A 19,932-nucleotide genomic window follows, 5' to 3' on the forward strand; every position below is an offset into this window, starting at 1 on the left:
CAATGGATAAAGTGATGGTTGAGTGGGAGACGGCAGACAGTGGTAATAAATGGACACTGCTTTACGTGGACTAATGTTATTAGTGGAGTCCCCCAGTATTCGGTGCTAGGCTCATTGTTGTTTTGTGTATTTATTAATGATATCGATGAAGGCATATCAGGCTTAATGTCCAAGTTTGCAGATGATACAAAGGTTGGCATAGTTGTTTTAATAATAGTAAAGACAGTATGCTACTGCAACAGGATCTAGAAAAGTTTGGTAGATCAACTGAGAAGTTGCAACTGAAGTTTAATATTGACAAATGCAAAGTACTGCATACGAGTAGCAGTAACCCAAGAGAAATGTACCAACTGTGTTACTAAACTCAGGGAGGTGGAGAATGAAAATGACCTGGGGGAAATTGTGCAGTTGGATATGAAGTTCTCTGAGCAGTGCAGACAGGCTGCCAGAGCAGGTCATGGAGTTTTGTTAATGATATATAGGAATTTTGCTAGCAGAGACAAGGAGGTGTTTATACCTTTGTATAAGGCAATGGTCAGGCCACACACTGCGTACAGGTCTGGAGGCCTCATTTTATGAAGAATTTAGAGTTGCTGGAATGAGTACAGAGAAGGGCAACAAGATTGATGAGAGGAACAAATGGGTTCCCTTACCAGGAGAAGCTTAAATTCTATCAGTTGCAGGAATGGGAGACTAGGCACTTGTGAGGTGATCTGATTGAGGTGTACAAGGCCTTGAATGGTTTGAGCAGGCTTAATGCTGATGGGATACTTCCACTTGCTGAGATTAAGAACCTGATCATAGATTGAATTAAGAAAGACAGTTGTAGAATAGATGTGTGGAAGTTTTCCTTTAGCCAGCAGGTAGTTGATTCCTGGAACAGACTTCCATCTGTTGTTGTTGTTGTGGAAGGAAGTTGATAGCTTAAATAAATTTAAGGCTGAACTAGACAAACATTTGGAGTGACCGGATTGGTGAAATGGGAAGTTGTTATTAATATTAATACTAATGCTAATATTAATTTAATTTAAGTTAATTGTTGTAATCCTTTGGTCAGGTGACATTTCATACGATCTTACCAGACCAAGTTCAAGCTTATAATATCCTGATAAATTTAGAAGAACTATGGATTACAATTTACAAAGGCCATATGTTTTTGTCTGCTAATTTCAGATCTCTCTTGTGTGGCTTAATACATAGAAATTAAGAAACCAAGGCTTATATAGTCTCTTTCGCTCCTAGACCCATAGCCGACCGGGCTAGCCGAGTGGGTAAAGTACCTGCCCGGCAACCCGAAGGTCGCGGGTTCGATTCCCACCTCGGGCTTGGATCAAAGTACTGCAAAAACCTTGGGAGGTGCAATATGGCCACAGAAGCCGATGCGCCAACAACTACCAAATCAAAAAAAAAAAAAAATCCTAGACCCATGTTGAACTTTCATATGATTGTCTTTACATTGGAAGAATGTTCTCTTCAAGTTGTGGCTCACGAGGGCTTCTGGAATTGGGATTCTCATTGTTTGATGTGGTGTAAATTTTTACTTATGCCACACTAGATATGCTGGGATTTTGTGGTGCCTACGGTGGTGTTATGTTGCCAACCAGTTGCCTTCCAGTCCTTTGTGATTAGTGGAAATCCATTGTCCCCAGTTTAGGTCATGGCACAGGAGCAAATATTAACAGTGTGAGTGGCTATTTGTACCCTGTTACTGCTGATGGACTGCTGAGCTCTAGTGTGGCTATGGGACCTAAGCAGTCTGCTCTGAACATTTCTGACAGAGTGACAGAGGGAGAAAAGATAGCGAATCTCCTCCTTTAAGGAGGCCTGGACTATTTAACACAGCCCAGCTTCCAACATAATCCAGAAACAAGGTGTGACTCTTTACTCTCCTCCCAACTCATGTTGTATTAAGAAATATCCGCAACAGATCTCTTAGGTTCTCTGTTAAAGTGCTATGCTAGGATGTCACCTGACCAAGTATCCACAGGTCTCAGTCAGTCCTGAAGGACTGCAGCCAGTCAGCAGCACAACGTCTGAACTTTAACAGTCCTGGACTCTAGCACAGTACAGTTGACATATCAGTCAGTTGGAAGCCCAGTCCCAGCATGCTCCATTTTTATCCGCAACTTGGGCACTCCTTTTGGCATTATTTGGACACCAGGAAAATCTGACCTGAGTGTGGCATGTACCCAGAAGTGAAACAGAACTGAGTAAACTTTTGTTCCCTTTTCCTTGTTTAAACTGCAATGAGGAAAGTTTGAAAGTGGTAGACTGAAACATAGAGCCTTTGTTCTAAAAGATATTTCTTGGCTAAATGCCTAAGAGTATGAAGGAGTTTACTTATGCATGGGTAATGCACACACACACATAATTTCTACTACCAAGGTAGTTTTAACGCATTGTTTTAATTATATCTCGTATTATGAATACCTTCACAGTGAGTTGTCATGATATTGCACTACCTTGAATAAGTAACGGTTCACCTATGGAGAAGACTAATGTTACTTATTCTTGGCGGATACCAACACCCAGATGGCACCATTTTGAAGCTCATTGGCTTCTCATCGTGGGTGGCCAGGTATCCAGTTTTGCAATAGTGACAACCCAGCTTGAAGTATAACTCCACAATATGAGAGATACCTGATGGTGCGTGTGGTGGTATCTGCTGCGAATAGGTAACATTAGTTACTCGAATAACTTATTCGAGGTAGTGCAGTGCCATGGTAACTCGTTGTGAAGGTATTCGCGATAGGAGATATAATTAAAATGATGTGTTAAAACTACCTTGGTAGTAGAAATGATGTGTGTGTGCATTACCTATGCATAAGTAAACTCCTTCATATAAATATAGCCTTTGTTAATTGTAAACCTAAATTTTTTTCTAAATAAATTTATTCCGAATTTCTTCAGAAACTTTTTGAAATTATTAAAAGCTACCACTTTCCTTATTGGTGGCTTGAAGTGGTGAAACCCATGTTTAGTCATATGAGCAGAGTTTCTAGCATCCCATCCCTTCCCATCTTCAACCCATGCACAGTACTAAATACTATAGGTTTTGATACCTTTCATGTTTGGGGTTTTTATGAAAAAAAAAAAAACTCTCAGTACTACAGCAAGATATTTTTTATTTGTTACTTCCAATATAGGAAGTCTTTTTTTTTTCTTTCATAGGCAATTGAAAATTATTCATTAAAATTGTTGAATTTGATATTCTCTATTTACTGTATAATATACTCATATAGTAAAAATCAAGACTTATTTGGAAATAGTATACAATTGTAATTAAATTTTGTTTGTTCAGTAATTGAACTTGTCTTTTAAAATATTCTTATAAAGTCTAGCTCATACAGTTAAACTTCTGTTTTACCATGAAATTTTTTGTGTCTAATTAAGTATATAACTATTAATGCTGACAACTAATGCATAGAACTATTAATGGACAACTAATGCTGACATAATAACCCAATAGCAAGTTTCATAGGTCACAAAGGAACTGAATACAAAAGAAATAATTTTGATATCATATACTTAGATTTCAGGAAGCCTTTTGGTACTGTTGCACATAAAAGACTGCTGTACAAATTGGAGCAGTATGGAATTAAGGGCAAGTTGCTGCTATGGATAAAGAGATGGTTGAGTGGGAGAAGACGACAGAGAGTGGTAATCAATGGACACTGCTTTTCGTGAACTAATGTTATTAATAGAGTCCCCCAGGTTTCGGTGTTGGACCCATCATTGTTTTCTATATTTATCAATGATATTGATGAAGCTATATCAGGATTACTGTCCAAGTTTGCAAACAATACGAAGACTGGCAGGGTTGTTAATGACAGTACACCGCAACAGGATTTAGAAAAGTTAGACAGATGGGCTAAGAGGTGTAACTGAAGTTTAACATTGACAAATGCAAAGTACTGCATGTGGGTAGCAGTAACCCCAGAGTAACGTAACAACTGTGCGGTACTACATTTAGGGTAGTGGAGAATGAAAATGACCTGTCTGGCAGACAGGCTGCCAGAGCAGCTCTTGGGGTCTTCTGTCAATGATATACAAGAATTTTGCTAGCAGAGATAAGGAGGTGATTACCCCTTTGTATAAGGCAATGATCAGGCCACACCTTGAGTACTGCATACAGATCTGAAGGTTTTATTTTAGGAAAGATGTAGAGTTGCTGGAGCGAGTACCGAAAAGGGCAATGAAATTGGTGAGGGGAACAAAGGGTTGCTCTTACCAAGAAAGGTTTAAGTTCTGCAAATTGCAGGGGCTGGAGACTAGGCACCTGCAAGGTGATCTGATTGAGGTGTATTAAGGCCTTGAATGGTTTGAGCAAACTCACTGCTGATAGGATTCTTCTCTTCTTGCTCAGATTACACTCCTGAGGGTGCATAAATTTAAATTGAGGAAAGACAGTTGTAGAACAGATGTACAGAAATTTGCCTTTAGCCAGTGGGGGGGTTGACTGCTGGAACAAACTTCTATCTGTCGTGGAAGTTGATAGCTTAAAAAAAAATAAGAATAAACTGAACAAGAGGGCACAAAAGGATATTCTTCTTGGGGTTCTGTAAATTGCAGTTTCTGGAACTGGGCATTTGTGTGGTGACCTGACTGAGGTGTATAAGTCTTTGAAATAGTTTGGTAAACTAAATGCTGATGATATCTTTACTCTTGCTCAGATGATACACACACAAGAGGACATAAATTTAAATTGAGAAAGGATGAGTGCAGAAATTTTTATTCATCCAAAGGATAATTGATTGGTGGAATAAGCTTCCACCCAGTGTTTTGGAAGTGAGTACTTCGGCTTCCTTGCACCATGTTGTCAATACTAATACTGAGGCAACTCATGGTGAAGGGTCTTCACACTATGACATGAATGCAATCAGTGGCAAACTTAGTTTTCTCAGTGCCATGCACAGAATGAGGCTAGCTGTTTTTGTACAAAACCTGAGTAAGGTGACTGGTATACATTTTAAATAAATAGCAGTATACTTCTTCTCTGAAGCCTGGTTTTTTGTTTAAAGTGTGGCTCCAGGCAACTGGAAGATTCTACAGTATGAGACGGTGCATTCAGTAACAAACTTAGTGTGGCAAATGCTATGCACAGATTGAAGCTGTGCTATACTTGTACAATTATGTGGTGTTTTATTTCAATTTTAAGAAATTTAGTTTTTTTTTTTGGTGAGATGAACTTGGTTTTTAAAGCAATATTCAACAACAACTGTTGACTTGTTTTGTTTTTAATATTTAGTCATCATCTCAGAGGACAAAGATAACCACCCATATAGAGTTTCCTGTTTCTGGCTTGGACATGTCCCCCTTTGTTGCCCAGCGTAATCATGATCTTCACCATTCCATGTCTAATGGGGCTTTAGGTATGCTGACCATGTGGTCACCATGGAAGAGACCAAGATCTCGGCCATATCCAAGATATGAGGATAATATGTATGAACTCTATGCAGTGTGTAATCACCATGGAAGTATGCATGGAGGTCATTATACAGGTAACTCTTCTTTTAAATTTATTATAATAACTTTTCATACTCATCCTGAGTCAAAATTATGTATAGACTTTGATATGCTGTATCTTAGAAAATGTTTTGAGTAACCATGAACCAAAAAGGGTTTCAGATACATAGATATGCACATTGATTTATTTGTTTTATTTTTTGATAAATTTTTATTGCCGTAGTTATATTTTTGTGTTTTATCCCCCCCCCCCCCTTTTTTTCTTTTCTTTTTTTTTTTTCTTTCTTTTTTTTTCTTTTTCTTTTTTTTTTTTTTTTTCTTTCTTTTTTTTTGTGTCCCACATGGTGGTCTTGCAGTCCTATTAAGTAATTTTGCTTGCAGGGATCACATGCTCACCAGTGGGACATATATTTTTTTAAAAAGATTTCATGACCCACTCACTGGTGGCAATGAAGCTTCTCATCTAAGACAGAAGTACCCACTAGTGGCCAAATGATGCCTAATATGTTAAGAAAGTTATTCTGGAAGTTACCTTTTTGTTTTTTTTTTTTTTTTTTTTTTTAGTTAGTTAGTTGTTGGCGCATCGGCTTCTGTGGCCATAATGCACCTCCCAAGGTTTTTGCAGTACTGTGATCCAAGCCCGAGGCGGGATTCGAACCCGCGACCTTTGGGTTGCCAGGCAGGCACTTTACCCACCCAGCTAGCCCGGTCGGCTTACCTTTTTGTACAGAAAGGTATAAAAGTTTACTGTGCTTTGAACGAAAAGGTATTTTCAATGCTGATGGGATTCTTCCTCTCCCTCAGAATAATCACCTTAGAGGGCATAAATTCAAATTGAGGAAAGACAGATGTAGGATAGACGTGCGGAAATTTGCCTTTAGCCAGCGAGTGGTTGGTGGTTGGTGGAACAGACTTCCATCCCTTGTCGTGGAAGTTGGTAGCCTAAATAAGTTTAAGGCTCAGCTGGACAGGTATTTTGAACGAACAGAGGGGTGAAGTGGAAGTGGTTTTTTTTTTTTTTTTTTTGGCTGATGCTGCATAAGCTTGCTTTCTTGCATGAAATGCCTCTACTAATGCTAATGCTAATGCTAAGTATAAACCAAAATGGATGACAAAAGAACTGATGACTTTAGTGGCAGAGAAAAATTATTAGGTGACTGAATTTTATGGTAATAAATATAAATTAATCTGTAATGAAGTAACTTGCAAACTTAAGGCTGATTATGGGAATTCCTTAGCTAAGAGTGCAAAGAAAAGTAGCAAGAATTCCTCACTTATATTAGAAGCAAAAGGAAAGGAATCAACCATATTGATCCACTTGATATCTGTGGTAACAGTATCAATGATCTGAACTGGTTGCCAATAAGCTGAATAAATGCTGTGCATGCACATTCCTGTGTGAGGAAATTTTTAAAGTAGAATACCAGTGGTCTGTCTAATACTAATTGGGAGTTGAATGATTGTATGATAACTGAAGAGGGACTAGAAGTGAAGTTATTACAATTAAAAGTGAACAAAGCATCAGAAGCTGATGCAATCTGTTCCATCAGCTTCTGATGCTGAATTGAAAGAAGGAAAGCAACAAATGATGTTAGTAAACCTTTAGCTGTTATAATCTCTACACTGGAGATGTGAAAACATCCACACAGGAGATGTGCAAATGAACTTTCTCGAAGAGTGAAATGAGATTAGACCCATCAGTTTGACTTTGTGCCAAGGAAGATCATGCAAACAAGGTTATCTGAATAGGTATGAAATTATAAGGGAATTGCATGTCATAAATAGCCTCTGCCCTTTATGGACTAATGTTATGAATGAGGTCCCATAGGGTTTGATTCTTAACCCCTTACTGTTTCTGATATTCATTAATTTATTTATTTATTTTGTATGATGTGAGCAATACATGAAGGAACCAGTTTTTTCTTGCTTCCTTCGTGTATCGTGGCCGTGAAATCCAACCGTAACCGGAGGTGCGGCACCATCATGATATCCAAGCCCGAGGCAGGATTCGAACCCACAACCTTTGGGTTGCCAGGCAGGCACTTTACCCAACTGGCTAGCCCGGTCAGCATATTCATTAATGATATTGATGTAGGTATTTAAAGCTTAATACCAAAGTTTGCTTCAGGATACAAAGTTCAGTTCGGTAATTAATGACATTAATCAGAATGTGCTACTTCAGAAAGGCTTATTTAAATTATTTAGATGGGCTGAGAAATGATAGCTGAGGTTTAACAATGAAAATGCAAGATCTTGCAAGTAGTTGGTAGTAATCCAAGAGTAACTGTACAATCTGATATGAGGTTTTCTCAATGGTGTAGACAGGCTTTTAGGAAGCTCATAGGATTCTGCTAGTGAGAAGAGATAAGAGGTGATTATCCCAGTTTATAAAGCAGTGGCTTGGCTGCAATTAAAATATTGAATACAGTCTTGGAGACTGTAAATCTATTGAAGAAGGTACATAGTACAATAGCAGAATTTGTTAAGGACACAAAAGGAGTATTATTATGAAGAGAGACTTCAGTTTTAGCTTCTTGATTCCATTCAGAAGAGGACAGTTAGGTTTAATTAATGATTCATCTCTAACAAAATCTCTCCACTCACTGTCTCATAGACGTACTGTTTCTGCTGCATGCCTCTTCTACAGATACTTCCATGGGTACTGTTCTTCTGAATTGGCTTCTATAATTCCCGCTCTCTCTTTCAAAACAGTCCAAACACGTGCAGCCACCAGCCAACGTCCATTTACTGTCCAACTTTAAACTCACAGAACCAACTTTTCATCTTCCTCGTTTATCATTCAACTGCTGTTTCCTGGAACAACCTTCCTTCATACGTATTTCCTGAAAATTACAGTCTACAAAAGTTCAAGTCCAGTGTCAACAAATATCTTCTTTCGTCTTCTCAACCTCCAACCCAAGCATGGTACTAAGTATTATAGGTTCTAATACCTCTCGTATTTGGGGTTTACATAAAAAAAAAAAAGTTTTGTAAGCTACAGTGTTTAGAAACTGGGCATCCGTGGGATGACCTGATTGAGGTATTTAAGTCCGTGAAAGGTTTGAATAAACTTAATGCTAAGTGAATTTTTACGCCTAGTTATATGGCATTGCCTAGGGAAGCGTAAACTTAAATTGAAAGAGAGGATAATTATTGACTAGATGTCTGAAAATTTTCCGTTAGTGAATTAGTGATTTACTATTGGAATAAACCCCACCTTTTCTTGTAGAATTTGCAATTTTATCTAAATTTAAAGAGGGATTGGATAAATACTTGAGCCGACCGGGCTAGCCGGGTGGGTAAAGCGCCTGCCTGGCTACCCAAAGGTTGCGAGTTTGAATCCCGCCTCGGGCTTGGATCAAAGTACTGCAAAAACCTTGGGAGGTGCATTATGGCCACAGAAGCTGATGCGCCAATAACTACCAAAATAAAAAAAAGATAAATACCTGAAAGAAAATAGATAAATGAAGTGAGGGAATATGACATTGGTTACTTAATTTTAATATTTTATTATTTTTTTGCTGGTGCTGCGTAAGCTTGCTTCCTCTAATCACCATATTATGATTGTTTTACAAATTTTTTATAATCCAATTTTTTATAATCCAATCTTCCTACATCCCTTGGTAGCTTTCAAGTATGATTCTTTATGATTCTTAAACCATGTATTCATCACCACCAATTTTTATGTCTTCTCAAATTCAGTCATTTTCATCCTTCTCCCATTCCTCCTTCCTAATCCATAATTGCTCACACAATTTCCAACCCCCGCTCTCACCCCCCCTCCCTACCACTGCATTTCAGTTGTCCATTACTTCAGAGGAAAGCATCTTTTTCTTTCATTTTAATTTGTTCTACTAAGCAGTACTGCTCCTGATTCCCTATAGTAGGACTGGAAACAGGGAGGTAAATACAACTTCACAAGGCCAAAAGGAACAACCATGACTATGACATATTTTCCATTACTTGAATTTCCATGCTCAATGTCTAATGATGTACATATACTTCATTTTGACAACTCTGATCCTAAAATATTTAAGAACAAGTGTCCCATCTAAACAGGACTGGCCATCATTCCTGATTTTTCACTCACTATCAGATCAGCTGCTGGGCAAACAGTCACATTTCCTCATCCAAAACTCCTGCCTGGAAAATACCAGTGGCTCACTGAAAGTGGTCAGAAGACCTATTAATTGAAATTGAAACTGCAACTGTAATTGAATCTTTCATCATCTGGTGGAGTGTCTGTCAAAGTAATTCCTAATAAAGGTGTCATCTTAGAATAGGATCTAATGAAGTAAGTGAGGAAGAAAATGTTCAAATACTATAAAGGCAAAAAGTTGCACAAGTAAAAATAATACTGGCAATCCAGCCTATGCCACAATTAACAAGTGTACAAGGTGATCTCTCAGTTCTTGTGAATATATCACTTGCTGGTTGGGCCTGATCACTCCTTTCTTTAGGGTTTTTCTAGCACGACCTGCTACTGATTGCAGTAGCAGGTCGTGCTAGTAATACCCTAATTCAATCCCAACAGCCACCACCAGATGTGGAAATAAAACAGCAGAAATAAACTTGATTCTGTTGTAAAAATAAGTCACCTCAATGCACATATAGACATTGGGACTTTGTCAAAGTCAGCCAAGGAAAATATTAAAAATCTCTGCATAAGATGACATTGATATTGAGCACAGACCTATCTTTTCTAAGAAAAGTAAGAACTAAGACTAGAGCTTGCTCCCAAAATGCAGATAGATTCATCTTCCTCTGCTAAATATAAATAATGCCTAATATAATCCACTGGAACTGTAGAGACTTTCATAGAAATTCAGAAGACATTTATGATTTTATCAATTGTTATAATCCAGCAGGGATCTGTTTGCAAGAGACAAATCTAACTCCACAAGTAACTCCTTCAAATCAGAATTATACACTTGACCGAGGGGATAGAAATGCTTCAGCTGATACTTGTGGTGGTGTGACCATCCTGGTAGACTCCAATATACCATCCAAACATATCACTTTACATATAACTCTAGAAGCCCTTGCCGTACCAATGTCACTGTACCTCCAACCAAATTATCTTTTCACTAACACAGACCCAGACCTTGAAGATCTTAAACAGTTACTCCCTCCACTTTGTTTGATAGGAAATATCAATGGGCATTGCCCTTTATGAGGAGTACTCCAACTTGATGAATGCAGTTGGCTAATTGAATCTGTATTAGACACTCAAAATCTTACCCAGTTAAATACTAGCAAACACACATATATGCATCTTTCCACTGAATCAACCTTGGCCTACAAGCTGCAAATACTAGCTCTTATGCAAACATGGACTTACAGAAAATTGAAATTTTCAAAGCCAGATTGGGCAAAATATAAATTGTCCATCTGATTAGATGAACAAGTTATTTAAGCGAAATCCATTGACAATGTTTCTAAACATATTAAATATTATCTGCAGGGGTGTTCCTAGGGTATGTTATTCCCGGGTGCCAATTGAAATTTGGCATCTCTCTTTAAGAATTTCTTCATATGTGTATGCAAGTTTCAGGTTTTCAGGCACCCTTGGCATGGGCCGCCGCTGGTTATCTATTACCTGCAGCAAGTACTGCTGTCCCACTATCCAATCAGATACATTGAGACATTGGCTACAGTATTGCCTTGTAGAATGAGGTATGTGATACAGCCAAAAAAAAGGCATGGAATCTATTCAAAAAATTCCCTACAACCATAAATTTAATCAATTACAAGAAGTTTAAAGTGGAGGCACATTACATCAGAGGTAAGCTAAACAAGACTTCTGGATTGAGTATGATTCTCTCATCATTAAAGACTGACCCAAGGCTAATATAGAATAAGATTAATATTAAGTGGAAAATTTTCTCCTATTGCTTTCCCAATTGTTAACTGAAATGCAGGAATTATCCACTCCCCAAGTGATTGCAAATGCCTTCTGTGAAGCATTGTCCAAAGTGTCTGCATCAGCATTGTATAGCTCAGCATTCCAAAAAATTAAAACTATTGCTGAAAAATACAAAACTTAATTTTTTCACAAACTGCAACCCTATAACTAACCCTTTATAATTACTGAACTGAAGAATTCCATCACCAAAATCGTGCAATAGTGATACTGGACCAATGGAATATTCTGCTTAATGCTATGTCAGTTAGATGATAAGGCATTATATCTTCTACCGACTTTCTTTAATCAAATATTCTTGGAATATTCTTACTATCTCCTGGCAATATTTGATTATTCTAGTCTTTCCAAAACATAGAAAAGGTTATTCAGATCCATACAATTATTGGTCAATCTCCTTTTGCATTGGTAACACCCTGGAAAAGATTATACACATACAACTCAAGTGATATTTGGAAATGGGAACTTAATGAATACAAATAAATAAGATTTTCACAAAAATAGTTTCTCTTTAGACCCCCATTGTTCAAACAGGATCCAATATTTGCAATGCATTCATAAGAAAAAGACACTTGGTAATAGTATATATTGATATAGAAATGCTTTCAACACTACCTGGCATAATGACATCCTAAATGATCTGCATGCCCTAAGATTATGAAGCAGTTTATCACTTTTTATTCAGAACATTTTACGTTTGCTATCAAAATTTGCTAACACAGTATTTCATTCAAGGAGGAGGATCGACAGAGGGTTCTGTACACAATACCACTCTTTTTTTTTTTTTCTCTCTTTTTTTTTCAATTAGAATAAACGGCATAACAAATAATATATCCCAAATGCTGTTGATATGTACCTGTATGTAGATGATCTCATTATTTAATGCCATTCCTAGAATATCTACACTGTAGAATGACAACTAAAAATCACATTGAACAATCTACTTCTGTGGCAAATCTCATAATGGGTACAGACTTTTAAAACAAAGCTGTTTCCATACATTTCTGTAAGCAAAAAATATATCTGACCCTGAGCTACTGCTAGCCAGTCACAGAATGACTCTCACACAGCATACAATTTATGAGATTAATACTTAAGAACAAACCTAACTTTGTGGAGCATTTAAAGTACCTGTAGTGAGTAATCACTGCTATGATCTGGGGAACATATAGTCATCATGCTGCATCTCTGTTGAGCACTTAATTAAGTCATGGAAGACTGCTGCACAAATTGGAGCAGTGTGGCATTGGAGGCAAATTGCTGCTGTGGATAAAGGGGTGGCTGAGGGGGAGAAGACAGAGAGTGGTAATCAATGGACACTGCTCGTCATGGACTAATGTTATTAGTGGAGTCCCTCAGGGCTCAGTGTTGGGTCCATTATTGTTTTCTGTATTCATAAATGATATTGATGAGGGTATATCAAGCTTAATGTCGAAGTTTGCAGACAATACAAAGGTAGGCAGGGTTGTCAAGGACACTACTGACACTATGCTGCTGCAACAGGATCTGGAAAGGTTGAGCAGATGGGCTGAGAGGTGGCAAATGAAGTTTAACATTGACAAATGTAAAGTACTACACATGGGAAACAGCAACCCCAGAGCAACGTATCAACTCTGTGGTACTACACTGACAGTGGTAGAGAATGAAAGGGACCTGGGGGTGGTTGTGCAGGCAGATATGAAGTTCTCTGAGCAGTGCAGATGGGCTGCAAGAGTAGCTCATGGTGTCTTGTCAATGATATACAGGAATTTTTCTAGCAGGGATAAGGAGGTGATTATTCCCTTGTATAAGGCAATGGTCAGGCCACACCTAGAGTACTGTATACAGGTCTGGAGGCCTCATTTCAAGAAGGATGTAGAGCTGCTGGAACGAGTACAGAGAAGGGCAACAAGATTAGTGAATGGAACAAAGGGGTGCTCTTACGAAGAAAGGCTTAAGTTTTGCAAATTACAGTGTCTGGAGACTAGGCACTGGCGAGGTGATCTGATAGAGGTGTATAAAACCTTGAATGGTTTGAGCATGCTCAATGCTGATGGGATTCTTCCTCTCGCTCAGAATAATCACCTGAGAGGGCATAAATTCAAATTGAGGAAATACAGATGTAGGATAGGCGTGCTGAAATTTGCCTTTAGCCAGCGGGTGGTTGGTTGGTGGAACAGACTTCCATCCCTTGTCGTGGAAGTTGATAGCCTAAATAAGTTTAAGGCTCAGCTGGACAGGTATTTGGAACCAACAGAGGGGTGACGTGGAAGTGGTTTTTTTTTTTTTTTTGGCTGATGCTGCATAAGCTTGCTTTCTTGCATCAAATGCCTCTACTAATGCTAATGCTAATGCCTCATCAGGACTGTGGCTCTCCTGTGTATGACTCTGCCAGTAAAAGTGTGATGAGGTGGATTAATCCTATTTAAAATAATTTGTTAAAAATTATCCTGGGTGCTTTCAGAACATCCACAACCCATAGTTTGTGTATACACTCAGTGGTCACACTAAATTATGATCACCTACTAAATACCCTGTTGGGCCACTGTTTGCACAGATAAAAGCCACTATTCACCAACCCATTGACCCCACTTCAGGTCAGATCCCTGATGAAATTCATAGGGATCTGCAGCCATTCTGCCTGCGAGGCTTTCCACAGTGTCAGACTAGATATCAAAACATCCCACAGGTGTTCAATTAAATTGAAATCAGGCAAATTTGGAGGCCAGTCAAGGTGGATAATGTCCTCACTGTGTTCCTCGAACCACTCATGCACGCACAATGTGAGCCAGATGACATGGCTCGTTATCATCTTGGAAAATCCTGTTTGTGTCTGGGGGAAAAAATGCCACAGGGTGCACATGGTCTCCTTAGAGTTGCCAGTAAAACATCAGTGAAACATTGGTCCATACACAACATTGGGGGTCCTAGTTCTTGCCAGATAAACATGCCCCCATATTAAGCAGCCACTGCCACCAGCCTGGATAGTGGAGCACCACATATGATGGGTCCCTGGGCTTGTGTTGCTTGTGCCATATAAAGGCATCTGTCAGCATGTTGCACAGGTATTTGGACTCATCTGACTAGCATGTTTGTTTCCAGTCCTCCAGTGTCCAACCAGCATGTTCTTGACACCACAGCATTCACCGTTGATGATGATCAGTGGTGAAATGGTGTCACTTAGGTCATCTGCTGTGCACCATGTCTTAGTGTGTGGTGCATTGTCATTTTTTATATTGTTCTTGTATTCTCTATATTGTATTGTGATGTTAACTGTGAGCCTTTGAGCTCATACAACAAGCTGCAATCTTTGCTCATCATGAACATTCACCTTGTGTAATCTGTTACAGTTCTGTCAATGGGAGGTGGTTTGGTCCATTCAACACCATTCTTAGTACACCTTAACCATGGTGGGCTGTGAGCAACTGACAAGATGTAACATTTCCGACATGGAAGCACCCAATGCACTAACTCCCACAATCGTGCCCTTTTGAAACTCTGTGATATCTTCTACATTTTATAACTTCTGCTTTACCACTTTGACGTGCACAGTGAGATGCAAATTGGCACTGCTCTAGTGTATGAAACTGTTTATCTTTTTTATGTTGCAAGCTATGTGGCATAGTTCGTTACAAATGGGGTGGTCATAATTCAGTGATCACTGAGTGTAGAAGCCTGTGAATCCATGCACAATACTAAATACTATAGGTTCTAATACCTTTCATGTTTGGGATTTTTATTAAAAAGAAGAAAAAAAAGTGAAAAAAGTGAACCACTGCTATCCCTTTGATGAAAAATGCTATTACTGAACTACACAGCCAAAATTCAGTTTTCTCTCTCATCCATTTGGCCACATCTTTTTGATCCAGCGTCATAACTTATTACAGAAATAAACCCAAAGTAAACAAACCTGCCACTCTGACTTCTTGAATTACCACAAAATTGGAATATACACCTTTTAGAATACAGCTGGAGACAATGTGGACTCTCCATCTATGACCTACCCTTTGTTATGTGACAATTATTTTTGCAGCTGGGAGAAAAGGATCCCTAGCAGACTAAAATATAAGGCAACTTCATACAATCCACACAGCAAAATTATACAATTTTTCCCAACTGTACATTGATGGTTGAAAAGATGACACAGCTTTGGGTGCAGCAGTGGTTCTCCCTACCATTTCCATCTCTTTTGGCTGAGTCTAGCTCATACCAGAATACCAGGGAATGAACATGCAGATAAAGGAACCAAAAATCCAAGAGCTACAGATCTGCACACATCCCAGTGCCACTTCCTGACTATAGAAGTGAGGAAGTAGTACTGACTATAAAAGAAATCTACCTTTCCAAGTCACACGTTGGATACACATCTCACTTGTTTGTGCTTATTCACAGACAATAATCCCTAACACTGTTGTATCACTTGAACATATATTAACAGATTGGCGTTATTACCAGCTGGTTATAAGGGCAGTCTATCTTCCTTTGTCTCTCCTTCACAACTACAAGGACCAATGACAATAAAACGTATTCTTGGAGATGATGCTAATCTCTCCGCATTATTTAAATATCTCAAGAAGATATTTAAATATCTCAAGTGAAAAGTTTCGTACCTTGAAATACCTGCTCCTACTCTAGTTAGGACTTGCTGCTAAGCAAAATATGGCTAGTGCCATTAAAACTATAAAACAGCTACAAAATTTTATGTATTTGGATGTAGATTTTGACTTTTTGGAGAACCCCCCCCCCACAAATATTATTGCTCTAGGCACATCCCTAGTGTACAGGGGCGGCACTAGATTAACCGCCAGCTACTGGCACCCTAGGCAAATCATGAAGTCCGTGTTCCCAAAACTCCAAGGGAAGTATAGGCAGAGGTCAGTACTGCACCCCAGGCAATTGTCTAGTTGGCCTAATGATAGCAACGGCCCTACTAGTGTACATGAATCTGATTGGTCCACTTGATATCGATGGTTCGACTGTTGATGATCCTGCTCAGATAGCAAATAAACTGAATGAGTATTTTTGCATCTACATTCACACATGAGGAGTTATTAAGGTTTGAAAATGCCACAAGGTTATCAAATTGTAAAGTAAAGAGCACACATCATGCTTGTTAGATATTTATCTTTAGCATTAGCATTAGTAGAGGCATACGATGCAAGAAAGCAAGCTTATGCAGCATCAGCCAAAAAAAAAAAAAAAACATTTCCATTTCACCCCTTCATTTGTTCCAAATACCTGTCCAGCTCAGCCTTAAATTTATTTAGGCTATCAACTTCCACAACAAGGGATGGAAGTCTGTTCCGCCAACCAACTACCCTCTGGCTAAAGACAAATTTCCGCACATCTATCCTACATCTCTCTTTCTTCAATCTGAATTTATGCCCTCTCGGGTGATTATTCTGAGCAAGAGGAAGAATCCCATCGGCATTGAGCATGCTCAAACCATTCAAGGCTTTATACACCTCTATCAGATCACCTCACCAGTGCCTAGTCTCCAGACACTGTAATTTGCAAAACTTAAGCCTTTCTTCGTAAGAGCAACCCTTTGTTCCATTCACTAATCTTGTTGCCCTTCTCAGTACTCGTTCCAGCAGCTCTACATCCTTCTTGAAATGAGGCCTCCAGACCTGTATACAGTACTCAAGGTGTGGCCTGACCATCTTATTTGACTCTTGGTTGCATATACAAAAAAAAAAAAAAAAGAGGTTGTGTAATCCATTTGGACTTGACGTTTCTTGTCAAATATTAGATATGTGAAGTAGATTCTGATATAAACACAGTGCTCTTTTGTTAATTTTGATGTTTGCTTAAATGACCACTTTTTTAATGGTTCCATTTCATGCAAATAAGAAAGTTCTTATCTCCTTAATCTTCATAAATTATATCCACTGGGAGAACTTTTTGTAAAGACAGATTTATCATACCTAACAGTTTAATCAAATAGTAAACAATAATCCATACTTTTTTTTGTTTAACTTAGGCAACTTTGAATCTTGTATGCATTATATCATCTATTATGTTATGATAACACATTAGTTTGTATTAGTGTAACGTTATCCTAATAATAGCCTTGTATTTATTTGTCAGATGCTCTTTAAACATGCAAGTTCTCCATAACTTATTTTTTTAAACATTAGAATTAAATTTCTTCATAAACAAATATTCTTCACAAGCTCTAACATTTATTTTATTAAAAAGGTGTGCTAACAAAGGTTTTGTACATCTTTTTAAACCACTAAAATTCTAAGCTTTCTAAATTTTTTTTCTCTCCATTTCTCATATGAGCACATGTTGCATGTGCTGCTGACAACAGGCACAGTGAAACTTAGAAACACATTCTTCGTTATGTGAAGAGAACAACAAACATTGGATTATGTTAAAAGTGAATTAACAAGTGAATAATAAATTATACATACATTTTCAGCTATATAGAAAGGTATTAAACTAATAAATATTATAAATTGGGAGTATTCCTTATCTGAAGAAATATTGCATTTTAGTACATTTGTAATTTGAGTGTTCAATAATTTTATATTGATTAAAGAGGCCTGTGCGCTCCGGATTCATTATTATTGTGTGACACAGAGCGAAACGGAAGACAGAATAAATAATGACAGGTTTAATACCAGTTGTAAAACATTTGAGGTATTAGAGCATGTGATGTTCAATGACTCCAACCAGGCGCATCGCCAGTAGTGGCGGGCTGACCAGAAGTGTTCGACAATGGCTGAGTGTTCTATGTCTGCTAAGTGGATGGCTCTTTCGCGTTCCGAAAGATGTTTGCAGCCGTCTCCCAGTTTCTCCGATGTAGCATCTAGTGCAGTCACGGCAAGAGATGCGGTAGAATAGACCACTTTGTAGTAAGGTGGGAACCGGTGTTTTCACTCTAGAGATGAGGGATCGCAACTTTCTACCCTTGAGCTGTACGCACTTTATCCCATGTGATTTTAGTACCCTAGAAATCTGTTGTGATAGGTTTGGGTGGTATGGGACAAAGACACTCGTGGTTGAGTCATTACCTTGGATGTTCCTGTTGGTCACTATGTGGTCATGTCTGTAGGTCACACCTGTCAAGGGTACTGGTAGCATAGCCATGCCTTGCAAGATCCACCTTGACTTTAGCAATCTTGGTGCGCCTCTCATCTACAGAACTAGAGTGAGTCCAAGCATGGGTTAACAAGGTCCGTGCAGTGCCAAGAAGATGGTTGCGCGTGTGTGCTGAACGAAAGTTGGTAAATTGGTCAGCACACATTGGTTTACAGTAGACAGTTGTCTTCAAGCACGTGCCCTTGCCTCAGACAAGGGTCTGTGAATTTTATGAAAAACGACAAAGAATTGAGGTGGTCTAAGAGCTGGTCCCCGAATCTCTGGGGATAACCACAAACACATCATCCATGTAGCAACACCAAAAGAAAAGATGATGGGATCTGGTACGTTTGTAAGTGCACGACCCTCTAATTCTTCCATTGCAATATTTGCCTTGACTGAACTAACTGGGGAACCGATGGCTGTGCCATGCACCTGTTGGTAAATGGAGTCATTGAACATAATTGCGCCACCTATTAAGCACAGTCCAAGAGCAGTGGAGATATCGTCTGGCATTAGTTTGGTCCTGCTGCCAAGGGTCTGGTTGTTATCCAAGAGTTCCTTTGCAAATGTGATGGCAAGTTCCACTGGGATGGAGGTGAAAAGCGACACTACATCAAAATGCCATGATTTGATCTTCTGAGATGGACCCATTCTATAAATTCACTAGTGTTGGAGACGGTGTTGATGGTTTTGTCTACTAGGGGAGAAAAGAGCCCCTGAGACAAACTTCACCAACTCATAACTCAGCAAGCCACAACAGGAGACAATGGGTCTTAACAGTATACCCTCTTTGTGAACTTTCGGTAGTCCGTAGAATTGCAGAATCTGGCAGCCGGAAGCACGGAGGTGACTACGTATGGATTCTGTTATTTTCGTCTGTTTAAACCAACTGTTGACGAGGATGTTTACTTTCAACTCCGATTGTTCCAAGGCTTTGATGGGAGGAATGGTTAAGGGTTGGTAAACAGAAATGTCCTGCATGAGCAACAGGGCTTTCGTCTCCTAATCAGTGTGATTCAATATGACTGTTTGATGCCCTTTATCTGCCTCTAGGATGACGATGGATGAGTCTTGTTTCGATGCTTTAAGGGCAGAGATTTGTTTACGGTTGTGATTGGAAGAAGCAGGGCGAGCATGATGTAAAATTGCTGTGGTTTTCGGGTGAATTGTGTTTGCCACTTCTTCAGGGAAACGTGTTAAACATGCTTCTATGCCTATATTGAACTTAAGCAACAAGCTGTTATCTACAGAACAAGTAGATCTGTTGACTCTGGGTATGAAATTTGCTGTTCTCCCACGAAACCCACCAATCACTGATATTGCTTTAGGCGTAGAAGCGTGTTTAGCACATTTCCCTGAAGAAGTGGCAAACACAATTCACCCGAAAACTGCAGCAATTTTACATCATGTTCGCCCTGCTTCTTCCAATCTTAACCACAAACCAATCTCTGCCCTTAAAGCATTGAAACAAG

General features: G+C 38.8%; 1 pseudogene across 1 annotated transcript in view; it reads left to right on the top strand.

Moving 5' to 3' along the window:
- LOC150076394 (uncharacterized) overlaps positions 1-19,932 on the top strand; it is a 60,610-nt pseudogene that overhangs the window by 23,741 nt on the left and 16,937 nt on the right. The window contains exon 4 of the transcript XR_016547806.1: positions 5,249-5,501. The product of XR_016547806.1 is annotated as an uncharacterized LOC150076394 (transcript). The remainder of the gene's footprint in view (positions 1-5,248; positions 5,502-19,932) is intronic.

The sequence above is a fragment of the Mastigoproctus giganteus genome, chromosome 13 (genome assembly GCF_048544385.1).
Source record: "Mastigoproctus giganteus isolate SK-2022 chromosome 13, ASM4854438v1, whole genome shotgun sequence".
In the NCBI taxonomy this organism is placed as follows: Eukaryota; Metazoa; Arthropoda; class Arachnida; order Uropygi; family Thelyphonidae; genus Mastigoproctus; species Mastigoproctus giganteus.